The 23,604-nt window shown below is 43.8% G+C and overlaps 2 protein-coding genes across 2 annotated transcripts in view; one reads left to right on the plus strand and one right to left on the minus strand.

Moving 5' to 3' along the window:
• The window catches only part of LOC114672334 (uncharacterized), a 74,471-nt gene that overhangs the window by 22,607 nt on the left and 28,260 nt on the right, over nucleotides 1-23,604 (minus strand). The window lies entirely within an intron of this gene.
• PANX1 (pannexin 1) overlaps nucleotides 1-23,604 on the plus strand; it is a 59,757-nt gene that overhangs the window by 793 nt on the left and 35,360 nt on the right. The gene's annotated exons all lie outside the window — the stretch shown is intronic.

Raw genomic sequence — 23,604 nt, forward strand, 5'->3', positions numbered from 1 at the left:
TCCCGGTTTTATGGTCCAAAGCGTTCTTTGCCCAGGTGTTTGTTTCATTGGTACCCTGGTCTACTCTGCTCGCATCCCTACTCCTCAGTTCTTTTGTTCCTTATGCCCCACTGATCGGATTGTGGCTTACAGTTTATGTTCCACCCTTAGAATGGGCACCTTGCCACCAGATTTGCCAAAAATAGCAGTGTCCCCGTTTTTCACCCCTGTCTCCTACGTACTTGTGCAACCGCTTAAAATTTTGCGCCAGAGAAGTTCCTGAGTGGCTACATGGAGAATGTGAAGACCGGTGCTCCATGAGAAGTGTGTTCTTTCACTATCTTACATATAATTGGTGTTTGCTGAGATCTTAGCTCTCTAGGGTTGTGCATGATGGGAAATATCTGCACTTGGCAGGCATTAGAGGGATCCTCCACTTGGACGGTCTTACGAATGTGAGATGAACAAGTCCCCTTCCTGTAAATTCTCATTTGAGCTTCATAACTGTTGTGTGAGATTGGAAAGTCTGGTGGTTTGGGCAGGATCATGTGGCTATGTGGCTTATCTTCCTCATCAGCTGTTCTGACTTTCCACACAGGAGAGAGTGTTTATGAACCAACAGGAAGGTAGTGCAGGAAGGTTAAATACAGTTCTGTGGCAGGGGGAAGAGAGAGGACCCATTGCGACTGGACTTTGGGAAAACTTTGTCAGAGGGTGGGTGGGATTTGGATAAGCAGGAGTAAGACCTTTGTTAAGGTTTTGAGATGGCAGAGAATGTTATATGTTCCTGGAAAGAGAGACACAGTGACCGTCCTAGCCAAAGCAGGAGGATAAGTCAGAGTTCCTGGAGTCCGAGAGTGAATATGGGCCTGGGTCAGCCTGGAACAGAAGAGTGTAGGCTGATGGTTTCAGAACTGTGAAGTTATTGTTTGAGCAGAGGACAGACTGGTTGAAAACAGCACTAAGTAAATACTAGCCTGATGGTGGCATTTAGGGTCTGGGAAGAAGGTGAGAGGATGGGGCCTGGAGGGCTGAGTGCCAGAGAGCAAGGCATCAGTTGAAGTCTTGTGCACAGCAGGTGTGAAGAGTGGAAGAAAACGGGTGGGTGATTGCTGTGAGATCAAGGAGTATATAAGCAGCACTTGAGTACCTAGTTTTTCATAGGCCATGAAGGGCAGTACTGGTTGAACGCGCTGTGGAGGTTGTATGTCTGGCTGATTGGAGTGTGGTGTTGGTGGGAATTGTGAAGTTGAGGGAAGAGTTGATTAGGAAAGAGTGATGGTGAGTGTGATTTTGCAGTCTGCAGCATTAAGTTGTTCAGTTTCGCAGGAAGTTGCCAAATTCATGGTGGAAAATAAGTTTTTCGTTTTCCTGCATTTGCATAGACATAGTCATCGGGATTTTCTTTAACTTTCCATTTGACAGTGAATTGAGGCTTCCAGCTGAAAGGAAACCACCAAGTAGCATGAGTCATGGAGATAATCTCTCCCTTCAGTCAATTCCTCCTTCAGTACTGGCTGTGTGCTGAACTCCGCGCTGACCTCCAAGCACCGGGGAGTAAAAGAGGCATGGTCCCTGTCTTGGAGGTGCACGTCTTGGGTACCTGGTTGGGACAGAAAGGCAGGAGGGAGGAGTTAGTCACCCTCTATGACTAATCTCCACCTCTAGCGCGTGTACTAGAGGGACTCTAAGGCACCTGCACCTGTAATGCCTTAGATACATCTAAATTGGTGGGCTGAGAGGTATTTTGGGGGTATTGGGAGTGGTTTTACCTAGCAAGAGTCTGAGGTCGTGCTGTGTGCATAGCACTGTGTGCTGAGGGAGGTGGGAAAGGATTTTGAGACCTTGTTCTTGCCCTGCCTTCTCCCTGCCCTGTGACAATTTACTATGCAGTTGGGCACTAGAACATATCTATTAGCAGGTAACACCATTCAGCTGTATGTAAGTCAGCACCCAGACAGGTGTTGAGCTATGAGCTCCAGGCTGGTGAAGGTTGGCAGGCACTTGGGTGAGGAGCTATTGAGCAGACGCCCATGTTTTCTGAAGTGTTTTCAGGAGTTCCAGGGGAGGACAGACATGTAGGATGAAGCTAACAGGACCAGGGAAGACCTATTAGATCAGGTATACATTTAGATAAAACCAGAAGAAGGGCTTTTGAGAAGAGGGGAGAGGTACATAGACTAATACATGGAGTTGGTACAGTGAGAGGGATCATGTTATGCAGCATTTAATTTTGTGTAGTTAGTAGTATGCACTCAGCCGAAAGAGATGAGAACAACAATAAAGGGAGAGTGAAGTAATTGAAATGGAGCTGGCACTTTGCCCACCATATTGGTCAATGAACACAAGCCCCAGGAAGACGCTGAGATAAGGCCGGCAGACTTAAAACATGGCTTCATCCTCCCTCTGCTGATAATTACTCCTTCCCTCTTTGTTGCTTGGAATACTGTTTTGTTGAACTTAATACAGAGCTTTATAACCTGTCTATGCATGTTTTGCATGAAGATTGAAACTACTCTATAAACATTTGTTGAGTGAATGAAAGGTGATAGCTTTTGGCGTCATCAGACGTTGTTGATTGATTCTGGTGTGCATGATGCTGTACCTTGGCAATGGGGTGTCAGACACACGTAGGACTTAAGAATCTTTTCTCTGGAAGCACAGTCTAGTGGAGAAGTTGAACGCATAACCCTCCTAATACAGGATTCATGAAACCTGGGCAGTGTCCGAAGTGTATACTAAAGCCTAATGCTGTGGGAAGGCAGAAGGAAGGGTTTTTTTCTGACTCAGGAACGGTAAGAGTTTCAGGGCAGAGTTGGCCCCTGAGTCAGGACTCCAAGTGTGTGGAGCAGTGTTGGCTGAAGCTGAGATGTGCGAGACAACCTGTGGCCACTGGAGCTTTAGCGGCATAGTCACATGGAGAGGTGGAAGCCAAAGTAAGGGTCCAGGGGCTCCACGTGAAAGAGGGCACAGCAAATCCCATTGTTTTCCTGTTTGTGTTGGGCTGTGTGTGTATATATATAAAATTAGAAACGAGAAAATCAACTGTAATTACATGTTTTTCCTTTTTCCACCTGTATGATAAACTGGTATATATAAGAATTCATCTCTTGTGATATAAAATCCCCTCAAGCGTAAAATAAATTATATTTTCCAGTGACTTCCCCAAAATTAAATTCTCTGTCAACTGGTGTTTGGTGAAATAGGATTCAAGTTGAAACTTTGTGGTGATTTTTCCTTTAAATAAATGATTTTTTACTTTAAAGGTAATCCATTAAATCAAAACTGTGCATGGATTGTGTTTTAGATTTAAGAGCAGGTCCTCTGCGGGGGTGGGAGTGTTGCAGGTTAGAGAGAGGGAATGTCCTCATGTGATAAAATACTTGGCTTCATATTAAAGGCTTCCCTTTAGTCTTTGGCCTGTTCTCTTAGTAGTTCAGCCCACTGGGCTCCTCTCAGAAAAGAGGGACAGAGACCCATGGGCATGGCAGCGAGCTGACCTTTATCAAGCCCTGCCGGGTGGCAGCATGGTAGCTGCAGGTGAAGCATCCACTCCTCGGAGGTTTTGGCCCCTCCCCTCCCACAGCAGTTCACACAGGTCCCACGTGATAGGCACTGGTGTGGGGCTGCCTGGGCTGGTGGGGACTGTGTTGGGGACAGAGAGCAGAAGGGACTCTGCCTTGCTCATTCACCAGATCTTGGTCTGTCTGCCCACAATCACAGGTTGAGGGTCACTGCAGAAGTAATGTGGTCTGGCGGGGGCATAGCAAGGTTGATGCCATGGTCAAGGTGGAGGGCAACTTCGGTAGTCTTTGCGGCAGCCTGTGGTCCGCAGCCACTCATTGGTCCAGATCTGCCCTGTGATAGTGAGAATTACAAGCAGAAACACTCCTGAGGGAGTGGCAAGGAGACTCTTCTGAGTTGTGCCTGGGAGCATTTTGAAGGCTTTTAGACAGTGAGATACTAAGGACTGAATGTAGGAACTAAAATGTGCACCTGTCTGGTTAGGCCTGATACTTCTACTCAGCCTTTCTAAAATACCGCAGGCCTGCTTCCCCTGAGATTCAGTTGGGTAGGGGGAAAATAAGTGACGCACAGCGAAAGACAGTTTAAATTTAATTGTGACTTTGGGCTAGAAAAGCTGTGTGGTGGGAGCCAGAGAAGGGAGAATCAGGGGTGTCACCAGCCCTCGTTTTTCCTTCCTCTTGCCTTCCATCACGTCTTGCCCTCAACAAGTGCTCCATAGAAATTTAGTGAAGAAAGTGCCAGAGCACACTAGGGAACTCCCCCAGAGTGGCTGTGCTGAGGGAATGGACGGGTTGTTCTGGATAAGGGTCCCAGTTGCCTGGAAGTGCGCCCTCTGAGTGCCATTTAATGATACAAGTGCTATCCTGGGTCAGGCCTGTCCTGGCCACCTCCCAGACACCTGCCTCTGATGATAGCAGTCAAGGATGCACGTCACCCTGATAGGTAAGTTGTCCCACTTGATTTATAAGCTCAGATTATATTGCATGTGCCTCAGATTCCTTTTTGTGTTATTTTTGTGATGAGGAAGAATCTGTGTTCAGAGTGCAGAATGGCTGTACTGTGGAAGAAGGATGAGCGTGATCTATGTGGCTTGGGTACCCTGAGGCTGTGCCTCGAGGCCCTTCATTTGTAACACATCTGCTGTCAGGTGCCTCTAGAGGTGCAGCACATTTCATTGAGGGGGAGAGGTTTAGGAAATGGCTGGGCAACACCTTGTGTAGAATATAAGCATGATTGCATGACGTGACCTTCAAGCCCTGAAATTCTAGAAGTATTTCTCTCAAGTTATGAATTCCGTTAGTGTGCTGCAGTTATGGACTGAATGTTTGTGTCTCCCAACCCCAAAATTCATATGTCAAAGCCCCGATCCCCAGTGTGATGCTAATTGGAGATCCCTTTGGGAGGTAATTAGGTTTGGATAAGGTCATGGGAGTGGGACCTTCATGATGGGATGCCCTTAGAGAAAGAGGAAATCCCTCTTTCTCTCTCTCCTCCCCCTTCCTCTCTCTCTCCCTCTCTCTCTCTCTCTCCCACTATTCCCCTTCCTCTCTTCTTCCCTCTTCCTCTCTCCACAAGTGTGGCCACAAGGAAAGGTGTATGAGCACACGGGGAGAAGGGGGCCATCTGCAAACCAGGAAAAGAGCTCTCATCAGACACCGAATCTGCTGGCACCTTGATCTTGAACTTCCCAGACTGTGAGAAAATAACTGTTGTTTAAGCCACCCAGTCTGTGGGGTTTTCTTACAGCAGCCTAGATTAAGACAAAACTGTCAACGACCAGACTCTAAATGGGATTCATGTTCAAGGGGTCTTTTGACAGGGCCTCCTGTGCCCTGTGCTTAGAGCTGTACAAGGCCCGAGGCCTCAGGGGCTGCTTTGATTCCCTGGTGCCTCACGTGGCACATATCCCCTGGGAAGGAGAGCCCCTGTCTCCTGCCAGGATGTTTCTTGCCCTGAGTCTGGCTGGCTGGACCAGGTGGGGAGCTGGGGCAGCCAGTAGTCTACTAGGGAAAGGGTGTCTGGTCAGCCGGGGACCCTGCCTCCCTCCCCGACTGACCTCCCAGTGGGCAACCACCGTTCTGGGCAGAGAAGGACTTGGTCTTTCTGAGTCAGCGCTGCTCTTTTGCTATCATTACAGGGCAGGTGTTGGACCAGCCCCAGTGAGCCAAAGGACAGATATAACTGCAGCTGCTTCCAATATGGTTTACTTGGAGTTCCCCTTTCACTTCCTGCAACTGAGTCAGCGACTGGGTGGCTTAAGTTATCTACTCTGTTGTGGCTGAATTTAGACCTGTCTTTGGGAATATCTTCAGGCTGCTTTTTAGCATGTACCAGCTGGCAAAGCAGATCGATTCTTTTCAGGGTTGTCTATCAGAGTGGGCCAATATTTAGGGTCTCATGGCATAGGTCCTATAATAGAACATCTTCAACTCACACTTAACCAAAGAGCCAAGAGAGACTCCTAACCCCTCCAGAAGGATGCGTGCTGTCCAGAGAGTCTACTGTTGGATACATGTTTTACTTTGTTAATGCTTTTCTTGTACAAATAGTACCTAAATACATTATCATGGTAAAGGATTCGTAAATCTCTTTCACCATGTGCTGAAGGTAGGTGGACACTTTGTGCAGCCTTATTGCTGTACTTTGTCTGTATTAACATAAAGTGTACAGCTTATTTTGTTTTTCTCACTTAGTATGTTTGCAGAGCTTTCCGAGCCAGTACGTAGGTGTCACCTCACTGTTTTATAATAGAAGAGCATTCCATAGCTTAGAACATACTTATAATTCATATAAGCAGTCCACTAATGATGGACATTTACATTCTCTCAAAAGTTCTACTCACACATAAAGCTTGTTTGTATGAAAATCTTTGTAAATATTTATCTCCTGCCAACATTAGAAGGAAAGGAGACTGCAGCAGTATCAGTTTCCAGAAGGACGAAATCATTTTCCAGAATAGTTTTGCATTCCTGCATTCCTATTTGAAATAAGTGGAAAAACAAAACACAACACTACCCTGTACACTATACTCCCGCAAAATGTGACTGCATTAGAAGTTTGGAAGAAGCATTTTGATGTGCCCTTGGTTTTAAGAAAGAAAGGGCCTCCTTCAGGGGGTAGAATTGCAACTTTAAGTTGAACTTCATGATGCATGTTCTCATAACACTCTAAGTTTCCTTTCTAACATTTACCACAACTTGAATTTAGGTAATTACTTGCATACTTATTTGTTGAATACTGTAAGTTCATTTAGGGCAGGGACCATGTGTCCTTAAAACTTGATACAGAGAAGTATTAGGTGGCTCCCACGTTGCTATGAAGAAATACCAGAGACTGGGTTATTTATAAAGAAAGGTTTATGTGGCTCATGGTTTTGCAGGCTGTACAGGAAACCTAGTGGCTTCTGCTTGGCTTCTGGGGAGGCCTCAGAAAACAGTCATGGTGGAAGGCAAACAGGGAGCAGGCACGTCTTATATGCCAAAAGCAGAAGCAAGAAAGAGTGGGGGGAGGTGTTACACATTTCTAGTGGCTCACACCTATAATCCCAGTACTTTGGGAGGCTGAGGTGGGTGGATCATGAGGTCAAGAGATCAAGACCATCCTGGCCAACATGGTGAAACTGCGTCTCTACGAAAAATACAAAAAAATTAGCCGGGCGTGGTGGCGCGTACCTGTAGTCCCAGCTACTCGGGAGGCTGAGGCAGGAGAATCACTTGAACCCGGGAAGTGGAGGTTGCAGTGAGCTGAGATCGTGCCACTGCACTCCAGCCTGGCGACAGAGTGAGGCTCCGTCTCAAGAAATAATAATAATAATAATAATAGACAAATAGATAAAACCTGAAAATAGGTCTTAGGACCTTCATGGACTCTAGGTTTGGATTAGCAACATCCCTTTAAAAAACCATGCAAACACCTTTTTTTTTTTTTGCAGTGGTTGCTTCCTTGGATTGCATCCTTGTCAAACCCCTAACTGAGACAGTGAGGGCTTGATCCGAAGTAGAGAAGGGGAGGCAGTTTGGGGGCATTTGCCCTGGCTGAGCTAGGATCTCTGGGTGAGGCAGGCCCAGCTTCATGCCATGGGGTTTCTGAGAGCAGCAGGGAGACATTAGTTGCTTGGGGAGAAGGGGGCCTAAAGAGAATCTGCTTGGTACCAGGTGCACCTGTAGGGGATGAAAAGGGTGGTGGGGAGGGGACCCCGTTTTTTTTTTTTTTTAATAAATTCTCTATATAGCTCACACTCCTTTTTAAAATATAAATATTTATATATGTATATTATATGATTATAAAGATAAAACTTACTCTAGAAAATACAGAAGAGAAAATAGCGGTAAATCTATAATACCACCTGGGATAACCACTATTCTATCTTGGTCTATTTTCCCCCAGGAATATATGTACAGGAGATATATATATATATATCTCCAGTAACTTTTAAAAAGTTTAAAAAAAAACAGACACCTAAGTCAAGGCCATGTTACCATGTTCTTAAATTGTCGTACACTTGATTTTTTTGTTGGCAGTCACGTAGAATGTTGTGCAAATGTGTCAAAATTTAACTGTTTCACAATTTTTGTAATATAAATAGCATTGCGAAGAACACTCCTGTATATAATAAACCACCTCTCTAAAGATCTCAGTATTTCAATAGATTGTATAATTCTAATTACAAGGTCAAAGTATACGCAGACATTTTTAAGACTTGGCCGGTGTGGTTGAGTTGCCCTCTGGATAGACCCCCAATGGACACTTCTCCCCGCAGCTGAGGGAGTGGCTTTCGTCACAGCTGGCAAAAGTTAGTGGATTATCGTCCACAGTTTAATAGGTGAACAAAGGTGTGCCGTTGTTTTAAGTCACATTTATTCAGTTACAGCACTGAATGTTTTTTCATATGTATTTTTTCCATTTATATGATTCTGTGAGTTGTCTGTTCTTATCTTTTGCTTATTTTTCCAAGGGGATGTTGGTTTCTCAATGGGTTTTATTAACTGTTTCTATGTTTCAAATATTTTCTAGCTAGCCTTTATTGTATTTTCTTTTCCAGTTATCAATCTCCTTTGAATTCTGTTTATGTTAAGCATTTTCGTTTTTTAATTTTTAATTTTCATGGGTATGTAAAGGTATATATTCATGGGGTATGGAGATATTTTGACACAGGCATACAATGTGTAGTCATCACATCAGGAGAAATTGGATATCATCACCTCAAGTATTTATCCTTTGTTACAAACAATCCAGTTATACTCTTTTAGTTATCTTAAAATGTAAAATTAAGTTATTATTGACTACAGTCACCCTGTTGTACTATCAAATACTGGATCTTATTCATTCTTTCTATTTTTATGCCCATTAACCATCCCCATTTCCCCGATGCCATCCCTCAGTAACCTTTACAGTATAAGTTTTGATAAGCAGAAATTATTTTAAGTCATTAAAACTACCCATCTTTTAATCATTTCTTCAGTTCCATTATGATTAGACTGTCATAGCCCATCCTTAGATCTATCAACTTTTTAAAATGATCTTTAATGATTTTATATGAACATTACCTCTACACTCTGTTTTGTTCTTTTGGTGCTATAAGTCAAGACTCTAGCTGATCATCCCCTCATTGTCATTTATTGAGGAACCTGTTCTTTATTCATTGATCTGTGATGATTTCCCAATCATATAGTCAACTCAAGTAAGTGAGCCTATTTTTGGGCTTTTTATGTTGTTCCACTGGTCTGTTAATTTTCATGAAAATACCAGACCATCCATTTTGTCACTGCTTTCATACTGGCTTGTTTTTATATGTGATACCTAGGTATCAGATATTTTTACCTAGGTATCTGTAATTTACCAGATACCTAGGTAAATTACAGTTATAAAATATTAGAACCATGAGCAGGGAAACTGAAGCTCAGCAATCTAAGTGAGTGACTTGCTTGACACCAATTGTCACATCTCCTTAGATTAATTTGTCATAATATATTAAATATTTAAAAGGCTCTTGAATTAATGGAAGAGCATCATTATCAGCAGGATCCTTACTGGTAACTTGTCAGGCTATCTAACTATTGGACTTTTTAAAATATTATAGTTATGAGGAACACTATTTTGATATATAATAAATATTTATTTGGTCTTTGGTTTCCCAGCACTCTGCTGATGAGGTCACTGATGGCAGTGATCTTCTGGGTAGCCTTGTGAACCAGGCTTGTTGCCAAGGGAACCAACCATGTGATTAGAGGGTTGAGACCCTCAGCCCCAACCCCTGACCTCACGGGAGGGGAGAGGGGCTGAAGCTTGAGTTGATCACTGGTGGCTCATGATCTACAACCATGCCTCCATAGAAACCCAGGGAGAGGGTTCAGAGGGCATCCAGGTTACATCCACGCTGGGAGGGTTGTGCATCCCACCTCCATGGGGACAGAAGCTCCTTCACTCAGGACCCTTCTGAACCTCGCTCTGTGTATCTCTTCACCTGTCTGTTCATTTGTATCCTTTAAAAGATCCTTTTTCGTAAATTGACAGTAGTAAGTAAAGGGTTTGCCTTAGTTTGTGAGTCACTCTAGCAGAATGAACCCTAGGAAGCAGTTGTGGGACTCCTCAATTTATAGCTGGTTGGTCAGAAGTTCTATTACTGCTGTTCTTGTAATTTTGGGAAGCTGTAATAGATAATGGATGGGCTAAATAGAGTAGAAATGCTTTGAAAAAGATTACAACTTTGAGATCGGTTCAGAAGGTGGTGGATATTTTAGTATGAAGGATAAATAGGCTATACATGGACTCGGCGCTTCAGCTAATGAGACAGACCCATTCATGGGCACCCCATGGCTGTCCTGGGGTGCTCACTGCATCGGTCCCAGCAGGTCCCCCCACCTTACTGCTGCTATGGCAGTGGAGGGAATTTTCCAGATTAATTTTAATTTGCCAAATGTCTATATATGTCAAAGTTCAGACATTAAGAGGAAAAATTAAAGCCCTACCCTTTTTTGTGGACACACCTCAATCTCAGTTTCTTCCCCAGAGGTAACTACTGTTCCCGTTTAGTGCATATTCTTTTACAGTGCTCATTTTTTTGCAATTTGCTCATTTATCTTTAGTATGTCCCAGAGATATCTTCATGTTAGTGCATGCAGATCTGCCTCATCTTTTTAAATGTGCCACAATTTTCCATCTTGTGACTATACCTCAGTTCATTTAACCATCTGTTTATGGGCTAGTATGTTCCTTCCACTTTTTCCTACTACAAACAGTGGTTCAGTGAACATCCTTGCATGTACTTCTTCGTGCAGAATGTGTTTCTCTAGAGCCGTGGTTCTCAAACATTTTGGTGTTAGGACCCCTTTACACCGTTAAAATTTCTTGAGGATTCCAAAGAGCTTTTGTTGTCTATTGGTATTTATCATATTAGAAATTAAAACTGATAGATTTTAAAATATTTATTGATTGATTTGAAGTAAACCCATTACATGTTCAGGTGTAACATTTTTATGAAAAATAATTATAAAACAAAAACTTAGCAGTAAGAGTAGCATTGTTTTCTGTCTTTGGAAATCTACTTAATGTTTCATTTCATAGTAGATGACTGGATTCTGGGTTCTCGTTCATTATGTTGTGATAACCCACCTCAATAGCCTCTAAAACTGCCCTGCGTACAGTCATGAGAGAACGAGAGTAGAAAGGCAAGTAACAACGCAGTATCGTGAACGTAGGTTTAATGTCATGAACCTCCTGGAAAGGTCTCAGGTTCCAGGGTTTCCAGACCACATTTTGAGAACCATTGCTCTAGTGGAGTTTGAAGTCAGAGGGACAAAAGTTGTGCACATTTTAAATTGAAAAGGCACTTTCAACTGCCTTCCAGAATACCAGTTTACACTCCCATCACCAACACGGGCCAGACCCTCTGCCCCGCTTCTTTACCAATGCTTAATAGTTTCAGAGTTTTAATTTGCCGTTCTTAATGGTTAAAATGGCATCTCATTGTTTTAGCTTGTAGTTCCGTATTCACACCAGAATTTCATGAGACACACATTTCTGGGCTCGCTGTGACACTTGGCGATGTCTAGTGACTGCCGCCTCCCTCCCCAGTGCCCACTCTTTGGCCTGGGACGTTTGATCCTAGAGAGACTGACAGGTCTCAACTTGTTTTCTTTGGCTTATGAAATACCCCTTCCTTCTGAAATCCATCTTAACTATTTTTTAATCAATTTTTTTAAGCTAAAGGGTTTTTTTTAAAAAAAAAAAAACAAAAAAACCTTAGTTGTTTCACTTCTGAGCTCTCTGTTTCTTGTTTAGTCAACTAGCAAATATTATTTATTAGGAAATGTGAAATTGTCTGCCAGAAAAATCTTTCTTTTAAATGTTAACATCTGCTCTACATTTCATGATTTAATGTAAGGGTTCTTAAGTTTTCAAAAAGCATAGCCGTTGCCCTGTGGGAAAGTTATTTTTCGGAGAGAGACATTCTTATTTGGCTGTACCCTTGGTTGGTGAGATTTACATTTCCTCCCTGACAACACCAGATAGTTCATTTGCAGAAACCCTTTTAATAAGATAATATGTAGAAAGAAGCCTGACACGTACTTGGTATTCAATAAATGTTGGTTGATGCTGAACTAGTGTAAATTAACCTTCTACAACATGAAGGTACTTTGCAAAATTGTGAGCCTCCAACAAAGCTGAGACAGAGGCCTCATGCTTCTCTCCAGCTGCCACTCAGATTCAGGTGCCATTTAGCGGGCTCTGGAGGCTCCGCTGGGATGACATTGGCTGATGCTAACTAGGACTTGCTGTCCCCAGTGTCCTTAGATAAGGGAGAGTCCAGAGGCCGATGATCTTGACATTCTTCTTAATAAGGCCTCATTCCTTTTCAATAAACATTCTAAGCCTTTATGTTCTCAGCGGATTTTCTTTGTTGCACACATTGACATGAATAATGGAACAGAAAAATGATGCCCTTTTAAGAACTGAAGGCACATTCTTAGGATACTTACTGCTTAACAGCAAGGAAGAGCTGCAAGGAGCATGTGTGGCCAGAAGGCAACTCGCCTTGGGATCAGTGTTCCCTGTAGCATTGGAGGGCATCGTTATCAGATGCACTCCAGTGCACTTCCGATGTGGGCACTAGAGCTCATGCCTGCCTGATGGTAATGATTCTTTTTCGTTTGTTGTCTACGTTCATTCATGTTCTCCTTCATCAGAAATGCGTGCATTGAGCATTCTGCTGTACGCTAGGGTCCCATCGTGAAGAAGGCAGACTTGGTCCTGGGAGCTCGTGGCCTCGTGGGGGAGACAGCTCCTCAGTCATTTCAGAACTCTGGCTGTGATCAGAGCTTTGGAACAAGTGCCATGGCGAGGAAGCCTCACCCAGATGGGGCCTTGGGGGTGGCTTGCTGAGGAAGCAGCACTCCAGCTGTGTCATCCCTAGCATTGTGAAGCCTCTTGGGGAAAAATGAAAATGCCTTCTTGGAGAATCTGAAAGAGAATCAGTGTTTCTGGAACCTCCTGAGTAGGGGGAAGAGTGAGTGGTATAAAGCGATTAGAGAGACGGTCAGGGGTCTGATCAAGGAGGGCTTTGTGGGATTTGGATTTTAGAGTTATCCAGTGAGCAGCTGTAGGGCTTCTAACTGTGAGTGACATGATCAAATACACATTTTAAAAATGTCACCCCAGATACTTCATGGAAGATGGATTAGATAGAACCAGAAGCGGATGTGGAAGATGAATGAGGAGCTATTTCAGTAAGTTTGGGCTTACTGACTTGTGTGAGCTTGGAGGATCGGCACTGTGTTACACAGTCATGCATCTGTGATGGTTAATACTGAAAAAAGATTAACATTTGAATCAGTGGGCTGGGAAAGGCAGACCCACCCTTAATCTGGGTGGGTACAATCTAATCAACTACCAGCAAGGCTAGAATATAGGCAGGCAGAAAAATGTGAAGAGAGACTGGCCAACCCTCCCCGCCTACATCTTTCTCCTGTGCTGGCTGCTTCCTGCCCTCAAACATCAGACTCCAAGTTCTTCAGTTTTGGAACTCAGATTGACTCTTTCCTCCTCAGCCTGCAGGCAGCCTGTTGTGGGACCTTGTGATCCTGTGAGTTAATAAACTTCCCTTTATACATGTATATCTATTCCATTAGTTCCGTCCCTTTAGAGAACCTTGACTAATAGAGCATTCTTTAACAATGGGATACATTCTGAGAAATGAGTCATCTTGCAATTTCATTGTTGTGCAAACACCAGAGCAAACACACAAACCTAGATGGCATAGTTTTGTTTTTAGACTGCAGACTTGTGAATACTGTAGGCAGTTGTAACACGATGGTAAGTATTTGTGTATCTGAACATACCTAAACATAGAAAATATTTTTACTCTAGTAAAAATATGGCATTACAATCTTACAGGACCACCATTTTATACACAGTCCCTCATTGACTGAAACACTGTTGTATGGTGCATGACTTGGTATCTTGGAATCCATCGTGGTACTTTGTTTCCTAAAAATTTATCAGGAGCCTTTACTAGGAGCTCCATAGGCATGCCCGGTTCCTCCCTCCTGTCCCAGGGATGCTGGAGCTGATTTGGGAGGGACCTGAGCTGGTCACATCAGTGAGTCTGCTCTGAGGCTTCATGACAGCTTTCCAAGCCAGGCCAGCCCAGTGTACGGTAAGGAGGAGGGCTGTGCCTGGCAGCCGTGGGTCAGGTCTGGTGTGGGTGCCTAGTCCTGGATGGGTCCTAGCAGTTGGCTTTCAGTACCTGGCAGAACAGGAAGTCCTGTCTGCTGAGGGCCTGTGAGAAGTCCCTAGGGGCCTGGCCAGAGCTCTGGAGGTAGACAGCCAAAGCAGTAGGTGTCCCAAGGGGGAACACTACTGAGGCCCCACCGCACTCAGGCATTCACTCTTGGTGTCTTCCCCTGCTGTCCTTAGGACCAGCATTAACTAACAGCCACTGTATATTAGCCCCAGTCAATGAATGACCTTGTGGCTAGGTCCTTTAAGCATGATATTTTTCCCAGCACCAATCCTTCAAAATCGATTTTCATTTTTGAGAGACTGTGTGGAATAGTGATTAAGGCATGAGTTATAAAGCCAGACTTCCTGGGTTCCAGTTCTGGCACAGCACACATTCACTGTGAGACCTTGGACAAATTCTGGAATTTCTCAGTGCCTAGCCTCCTTGTCAGTAAATGGGGCAGTGATAGAATTCTCACCTATGTCACAGGGTGAGAATTAAATAAATTAGCACGTGAAGCACTGGAACGGTGTCTGGTATGTAGGAAGCACTCAGCTCAGGTTAGCTGCTAAACATCCCCTAGTCCTGTTTTGACCCTTTGGCAGGTGAGGACCTGGGGCTGCTGGGGTTGGGGAATGTGTCTGGGGCACACAGAGTGGGGCTGGAGTGCATTGTTCTTTCCAGAGCCTGGGTTCTCAGGCACTGCTGTGTGCTCTCTGCCCCTTCCTGTCGTATATCTGAGGGAAACAGGACTGCATGGGGCAAGCTCACAGCCCAGCTCAGAAGCTGCTGGTTTGTCCTGGGTCTCCGGCTCTGCCGCCCTGGGATTATCTTCCCCATCCCTTGGATTCCTGCTGGGGAGGGTGCCTAGTCTGTTAAGTGCCACCACCAACCTCACCCTCGGTTCAGCATCGCAGCCTCAGCTGGTCATTTGGAACGTGGGCGTATGGATTATAGCACCACTGGGGACTTGAAAACGTAAAACACGGCTCCCCACCCTCACCTGCCAAACCCTCCTTGCCTTTACTCATAAATTTAAGTCTGGACTTCCCAGCCTGCCACCCCAGGATGTCCTTTATCTGACCCCAGCTTGACTGTGTGCTCTGGGCACAGCGGTCTGCTTCCTGTCCTAAATGGGCTGTCAGCTTTAAAGACTATTTGCTTGTGCTGTTTTCCTAGCCTGGGTTCCCTCCTCTCCTCCTTTGAATATGAGCATTTGTCATGGTTCAACCATTACCCTTATGTGAGTTGTTTTCATCTACAATAATTGGTGGTTTATATCCTTGACTGCCTCCACCAGACTGTAAGTCCTTGGAGGGCTGGGACCATGTCTTCTTTATCTTTGAATCCCTTGCGTTGCATGTGGTATCATGTTCATAGTAGGTCCCCAGTGAATGCTTTTTGGGTTAAGCTCCACACTGTTGAGCTGAGTGCCTTAGGGAGAATACCTGTGCTCTGTTGCCCCATGTAGAAATGGGAAGAATGGAGCCCTGGGGAAGGCGTGCTGCTGGCACGAAGGCCGTGTGGCATTAAATACCCAGCTCTGATGAAAAAGTGTGGGTGTCCCTTTTCTTTTTTGAGGTTCCTTGAAAAAGCATTTGCCATTCTAGCATCTGCATCTGTCATGGGTTTTTGTCATTTAGAATGCCCTTGTTTGCAAAGAGGTCTCATGACCAGTTGTCTACATAATAGTAACAGTCATTGTAAGTCCTTTTCATGTTGCCAGAGTCACTAATCTTTGATTCAGTACTGAATTTAAACACTCAAGGCCTTGTCCTACACAAAAGGATTTCTTTGTTGCAAGAACTACAAAACCCAGCTTTTAAAAGGCATCTTTGAAGGAGAGATGATGCAGAAGGACTTAATGAAGTTGGATCTAGTTTCAGGCTGTGTCCCCTTTAAATCTAAGATCCCAGTTATCCAAGGAGGCCTGCTTTCATGATGTGTTTGCTCTAGTATTTTAGACGAAAAGACAGATGGGTAAACAAATAAATATGAAATTCATGATAAGTGCACGGAAGAAAATAATAGAGGATGCGGCAAAGGAGCCCTCCATTCTTCTATCTCCAGTGCTTACTATGGTGCCTGACAAAGAAATAAAAATACTAGTTCCCATTTACTGAATTCTTACTGTGTGCTGGTACTATAGCAGACATTTTATTTAACCCTCATAGGAATTCTATGAGGTTTTACTAATGAGAAAACCTCAGAGAGGTTAAGTTGCTGGGAAGTAAAAGAGAAAACCGAATGTCTGTTCAATATAGTAGAATCTTTTTTAAAGCAACATTCAGGAATAAACACTCCAGAGAACCTCTGTTTATAGAAGACTTACCTAACTTTTCCCCTTTAAGCCAAAGTCCCTTCTCCATATCTTTTTTTTTTTTTTTTTTTGAGACCATGTCTAGTGTCTCTGTATATTGCCCAGACTGGAGTGTAGTGGTGTGAACACGGCTCGCCGCAGCCTTGACCTCTGGGGCTCAAGTGATCCTCCTGCCTCAGACTCCCATGTAGCTGGGACCACAGGCACACACCACCATGCCTAGCTAATTTTTAAATTTTTTGTAGAGACGGGGTCTCACTTTATTGCCCAGACTGGTCTCAAACTCCTGGCCTCAAGCAATCCTCCCTAAGTGCTGGGATTATAGGGGTGGCCCATGGTGCCCAGTCCCCCTCACCCATATCTAACTGGATTTCCACTTGTTTCATGCACATTAGGCCTTTGTGTCAGTGAAGACCAGCTGAAGAGTAATTTTGTTCTAACCTTTCTTCTGCTTGAAGAAGTCTATTAAAGCTGCCCCTTGACCTTAAATAGTCTGTTCCTTTAACATTTTTCTGAAGTCAATCCCTCTTCCTCCCCCTCCCCCATTTTTTTCCATCATTCATTTCTTATAATGCAAAAACCAAGACCAAGCACATTTCCTCTAGGGAACATGTGACCAGTCTGGGATTGCTGCAAGGATTCACTTCCCAGCTCTCACATGTCACATTCCTGTTGTGACATTTTTGATGATGTCATTGTTTGATTCCTTCCATGGGTCCAGCTTCTGTCCCCACGAGGTGAACACCACACTGCCAGTCCCCTCCACCTTGCCAGCAGTCTTTCCAAATTCACACAGAGCAGCCTTAGGCGCTCTGGGTAGGGTTCTCACACTCCAGCCATTGACTGTAGGTGGCTAGTCTTGTCAGCTCTGTGGTTTTTAATGAACTTGGGCCCAGAGCTCAGGACCAGGTTTCTGGGGAGATTGGTGCTGGCCCTTTCTTGCTGCTGCTTGTGTTACGGGCTGGCCTTGCATTCCACAGTGCCCATCCTTCTCCACTCCACCCAGCCCCCATGGCCTGTCTGCACCTTCTCCCCCCGCTTTCCCCTTGGCTTTGTTTGACCATGTGCTCCATCTTAGAAATGCTGTTATACAGTGCTCTCTGCTCTTTGTGCATTTAGTCCTTACGTGTGTAACTTGGCAGCCTCAACCTTTCTTTATATACCCCTTGATTGTGCAAGCGTGTTTTTTATCAGGATTCTAGTGCTCTTGGTTTAAAAAAAAAATTGCGTAGATTTTCCAGTGATCTGCCCCAAACCTGTATGCTCCATAAGCACTGTTATTTTCATGACTTTGCAGAACATGTTTGTGAACATATCAATAGTTGTGTAGCAAAGATATTTGGTTTTCTTTTATGCCTTCCATCTAGCTTTTTGCATTCATCTTCATTTCATGGAACCAAAATCTTCAGCCTGTGCCAGGCTCGGACCTAGAGGTGATAGAAGAGATTCCTTGCAGACATGTGCTGTGACTGTGTCTTCATACCATCTCCTGAGTTATTGCAATAGATTCCTGTCTGGTCTCTGCTTCTGTTCTTGACCCCAGATAGTTACTGACATAGTGTCCAGACTAAACCTTTTAAAATGAAAAATCAGAAACTACCTTTGCTTTAAGAATTCTGAAATTATTTTGTGTACAGTTTGGGATTGAGTAAATGAATAACTATAGATACTGTTGGGAGCCAGGATTCTCACTGTGAAAGAAGAAAGAACAAACATGGGATGGGGGAAGATGAAGAAGAACCCAGTGGTAGTGGATTAGAAGTAAAAGTTTCTGTTTCAATTTACAATTTTTTATAAGAGATTTCTTTTCTAGTTTCTGCTGAAGGGCCTAGGAACAATGACATCTTAGTAACAAGGAGCACGTCGAGCACCCAAATAATGGTTTTAAAATTTCTTTACCTACCAAAAGGAACCCAGAGCTTTTTGCGGAAGTGGTCAATTGTGGAGTGGAAACAGAAAGTACATGACAAGCCCAGAACATTTTGTACCAGGATGCATGGGACTGCTCAGGAACTGAGGGGAACATGTCAAAGGACACAGGAGCTAGTTTGATAGGAACCATTTGAACATCATATTGAATAACAGTAATGGATTATAAAATACTGAATAACAGAGGATTACATGAGTCCATATTGATAGTAAAAAATTAAGAGAAAGCTCCTCTTAATCCATTGCAACTAATACATGTAGAAGGAACGAATCAAGTTGGAAAAAGAATCTTTATTTTGCAACCACATTTAAAGTATTTGATTCACCACTGGGTGAAAGTGTGTTCTGGGATACAATGTTGACCCTGTCTCCGAGGGTCCCTCCACAGACCACTTATGATTGCACAGGGGGAAAGGCACTTCCTAGCAGACAGCACATTGACTAAGTGCCCACCATAGCGGACATCACCTAGTTACGGGGGAAAGGTAAGCTGATGCTTCTGGGGTGCTGTCCTGAGGACCCACAGCCCTTCCTCGGGATTCCTGCCAGCAATGCAGAACCTGGATTGGAGTGTGGAGAAACAATCAGACAAACCCAAATTGAGGAGCATTGCATTAAACAGGTGATGCTCACCACACATGTTAGGGTCATAAATGACAGAGAAAGACTGTGGAACCATTCCAGGATAAGGTGACTACGGAGATAGGACAACTAATGCAGTGTGTAGGGCAGGACTGGATCCTGGTTGGATAAAAAACAGTTGCTATAAGGCTTGTTTGGGAGGTCTAACTATAGATAATCGCTTGTATCTGGTATTTTAAGAACTTTGGTAATTGCACTAGATTATTTAAAGAGAATATCCTTGTTTTAGAAGATACACACTTTTGAGAGTAAAGGGTCATGATCTCTGCAACTAACTCTCAAGTGGTTCAGAAAAGTAAAGGATATATTATATATGCATAGAGAGAGAGTGTGTGTGGCAGAGTGTTAACACTGGTTGAATTTAAGTGCTGGGTATATCAGATTTCATTGTAATAGTCTTGTAATCTTTTGGTAGGTCTGAAAAAATTTTCAAAATAAAATATTCAATTTTAAAAAGATGAGGTAAATAGAGCAAAATGTCAGTATTGATTTAAACTCTTAAGTGTCTGTTACATTATTTTCTGTATGTTTGAAAATCTGTATTTATCATCTGTAATCTGATGACAAAAGTAAAAAGTATATATTTAAATACATCCGGTACTTTCATCTTAATATACCATTGAGTTCTTCTGATGCCTTTTTTCCTTGGTACCCAGGTCATGAACTTTTTTTCCCACTAGACAGTGGTGACATTTACATTGGAATTATATGGGTTTTTTGTGTGGTTTAGACCTTGTGGGTGTGCGAGGGACTGGACTTGCTAACACAGGGAGGAAACCCCTTAAACTGCTACTTGTCTTGTCTGTCGGTTCTTGTGGGTGTCATCCTGTCTTTGTGGTTGCTTGTGGCTGTCATCTGCAGCCCAGCCTCCTCATTTCTGTTCCTGCATGTAGCAGGCTGCGTTGCTCACACCATCATTCCCAATTAAATTAGATAAGCCTCGTAGGTTGCCTTCTGAGGCCCAGCAACGTGGTCGTTTGTTCTCTTTGACTGTGGGGTTGAGTGGTCACACCCTGGACCATGCGTTTGGCAGGTACAGACTATTAATTCTTCCCTCCGTCTGGTGAGGGCAGTGCTGTCTTGACAGTGCCATATCTGATTATTGGACTCACAGGGGCAAACCATTCATTCTAAAATGCCCCGGAGTTATTTGTTGCTCTATTCAACAGGAATGGGGAGGGAAGCATCTGGGGCTTCTTGTAACTCATTTAAAAGGAAACATTTGATGATGCCCAGCTTTAGCTAAGGAGCAGTGTTAGCCCTGATGTGTTTTCTTTAAAAGCCAGGCTTAGCTGTGGGAAAGACAGACCTGGTGAACCAACGTGGTTTAAAGGAAAAAAAAAAAAAGAAGTATTTCAATTCCATTTTTTAGTTTGGGGGAAAGAGGGTACTTATATTTTCTCACTGGTTTAAAACATGCATGTGCTTCAGAGTCAGTTCCCGTAGAGGAAAAGTGAAGGCAGTAATGGACAATTTGGGACTTCCAGAATGTATTTAATTTCATGTGTTTGAAGCTAAAGATGGGTTTGGATTGAAGTCTGCTGGAAAGGTAAAAGGAGAGGAATTTGGCTTGTTTTTAGTAAGAGAAGTTATTCTGAGATTCTTGTAACATTACTGTATTTTATGATAGTTGGGAACTATAAGTATTGGGCCAGAATATCCTTCAGGGCAAACGTCATTTGGTCTTATTATGTTGGGGTTAGAGGTACTTTAAACAAATTCAGACCTGTTTCATCCTTCTGAGTGCTTGTTGCTTTTCTGTGTTTGTTTTCAGAGCTGACCACTGTCTATCTCTTCTCTCCCCCCACATTCAGGATCCTCTTTGTATGATTTTTCTCACTGAGAATTTGTAATAGAGTAGTTTTCAGATCTTTTGGCAACGTTAAAATATAGCCAGACCTTTCAAGTTTGGTGCTTTATGGGTTGTAATATAATCTACTTGGATCCCATATGTATGGGGTATGTGGGTCTACAATTTACATTAAGGTGAATTAAACCAATTTTTTGTTTTATAAAGTAACAACATTTTGCAGACTTTTAAAGTAGTGTGTATATGCTAATGATTGTACTTGATATAATCATTATCATATTCTCTGTTTTCCCTTTGTGCCTCCAGAACAGCAACCCCAGGATTTTCTCTCCTGGCTCCTTCCTTCTCATCCTTCCATCTCTGACCTGAATTTCTTTAATAATTTATGCTTTTCACCTCCTCTTCCTTGTGTTTAGAAGGTAGAGAGAGCTGAGTTGACATCCCAGCTTCACAACCCACTAGCCATGAGATCACAGTGCCTCACACCTCACTTTCCTCACCTGTAATATGGGGGTGAGGGGAGGTTCCAAGATGGCCAAATAGGAACAGCTCCAGTCTACATCTCCCAGTGTGAGCTATGCAGAAGACGGGTGACTTCTGCATTTCCAACTGAAGTACTGGGTTCATCTCACTGGTGCTTGTTGGACAGTGGGTGCAGCCCAGGGAGTGTGAGCTGAAGCAGGGCAGGGCATTGCCTCACCTGGGAAGCGCGAGGGGTCGGGGAAATCCCTTTCCTAGCCAAGGGAAGCCATGACAGACGGCACCTGGAAAATCAGGTCACTCCCACCTTAATACATTTCCAACGGTCTTAGCAAACAGCACACCAGGAGATTATATCCCACTCCTGGCTCGGAGGGTCCCACGCCCGCAGAGCCTCGCTCACTGCTAGCACAGCAGTCTGAGATTGAACTGCAAGGTGGCAGCAAGGCTGGCGGAGGGGCACTCACCATTGCTGAGGCTTGAGCAGGTAAATAAAGTGGCTGGGAAGCTCGAACTGAGTGGAGCCCACAGCAGCTCAAGGAGGCCTGCCTGCCTCTGTAGACTCCACCTCTAGGGGCAGGGCATAGCTGAACAAAAGGCAGCAGAAACTTCTACAGATGTAAATGTCCCTGCCTGACAGTTTTGAAGAGAGTAGTTGTTCTCCCAGCACGGAGTTTGAGATCTGAGAACGGACAGACTGCCTCCTCACGTGGGTCCCTGACCCCCGAGTAGCCTAACTGGGAGGCACCTCCCAGTAGCGGCCGACTGACACCTCATACGGCTGGATGCCCCTCTGACACAAAGCTTCCAGAGGAACGATCAGGCAGCAACATCTGCCTTTCTGCAATATTTGCTGTTCTGCAGCTTCGGCTGGTGATACCCAGGCAAAAAGGGTCTGGAGTGGACCTCCAGCAAACTCCAACAGACTTACAGCTGAGGGTCCTGGCTGTTAGAAGGAAAACTAACGAACAGAAAGGACATCCACACCAAAACCGCATCTGTATGTCACCATCATCAAAGACCAAAGGTAGATAAAACCACAAAGATGGGGAGAAACCAGAGCAGAAAAGCTGAAAATTCTAAAAATCAGAGCGCCTCTTCTCCTCCAAAGGAACACAGCTCCTTGCCAGCAACGGAACAAAGCTGAACAGAGAATGACTTTGACAAGTTGAGAGAAGAAGGCTTCAGAAGATCGGTAATAACAAACTTCTCTGAGCTAAAGGAGGATGTTCAAACCCATCGCAAAGAAGCTAAAAACCTTGAAAAAAGATTGGACAAATGGCTAACTAGAATAAACAGCATAGAGAAGACCTTAGATGACCTGATAGAGCTGAAAACCATGGCACGAGAACTACGTGATACATGCAAAAGCTTCAGTAGCTGATTTGATCAACTGGAAGAAAGGGTATCAGTGATTAAAGATCAAATGAATGAAATGAAGTGAGAAGAGAAGTTTAGAGAAGAAAGAGTAAAAGGAAATGAACAAAGCCTCCAAGAAATATGGGACTATGTGAAAAGACCAAATCTACGTCCGATTGGTGTACCTGAAAGGGACAGGGAGAATGGAACCAAGTTGGAAAACACTCTTCAGGATATTATCCAGGAGAACTTCCCCAACCTAGCAAGGCAGGCCAGCATTCAAATTCGGGAAATACAGAGAATGCCAAAAAGGTGTTCCTCGAGAAGAGCAACTCCAAGACACATAATTGTCAGATTCACCAAAGTTGAAATGAAGGAAAAAAGGTTAAGGGCAGCCAGAGAGAAAGGTCGGGTTACCCACAAAGGGAAGCCCATCAGACTAACAGCAGATCTCTCGGCAGAAACTCTACAAGCCGGAAGAGAGTGGGAGCCAATATTCAACATTCTTAAAGGAAAGAATTTTCAACCTAGAATTTCATATCCAGCCAAACTGAGCTTCGTAAGTGAAGGAGAAATAAAATCCTTTACAGACAAGCAAATGAGAGATTTTGTCACCACCAGGCGTGCCTTACAAGAGCTCCTGAAGGAAGCACTAAACATGGAAAGGAACAACTGGTACCAGCCACTGCAAAAACATGCCAAAATGTAAAGACCATTGATGCTGGGAAGAAACTGCATCAACTAACGAGCAAAATAACCAGCTAACATCATAATGACAGGATCAAATTCACACATAACAATATTAACTTTAAATGTAAATGGGCTAAATGCTCCAAT

This window comes from Macaca mulatta, chromosome 14 (assembly GCF_049350105.2).
Source record: "Macaca mulatta isolate MMU2019108-1 chromosome 14, T2T-MMU8v2.0, whole genome shotgun sequence".
Classification (NCBI taxonomy): Eukaryota; Metazoa; Chordata; class Mammalia; order Primates; family Cercopithecidae; genus Macaca; species Macaca mulatta.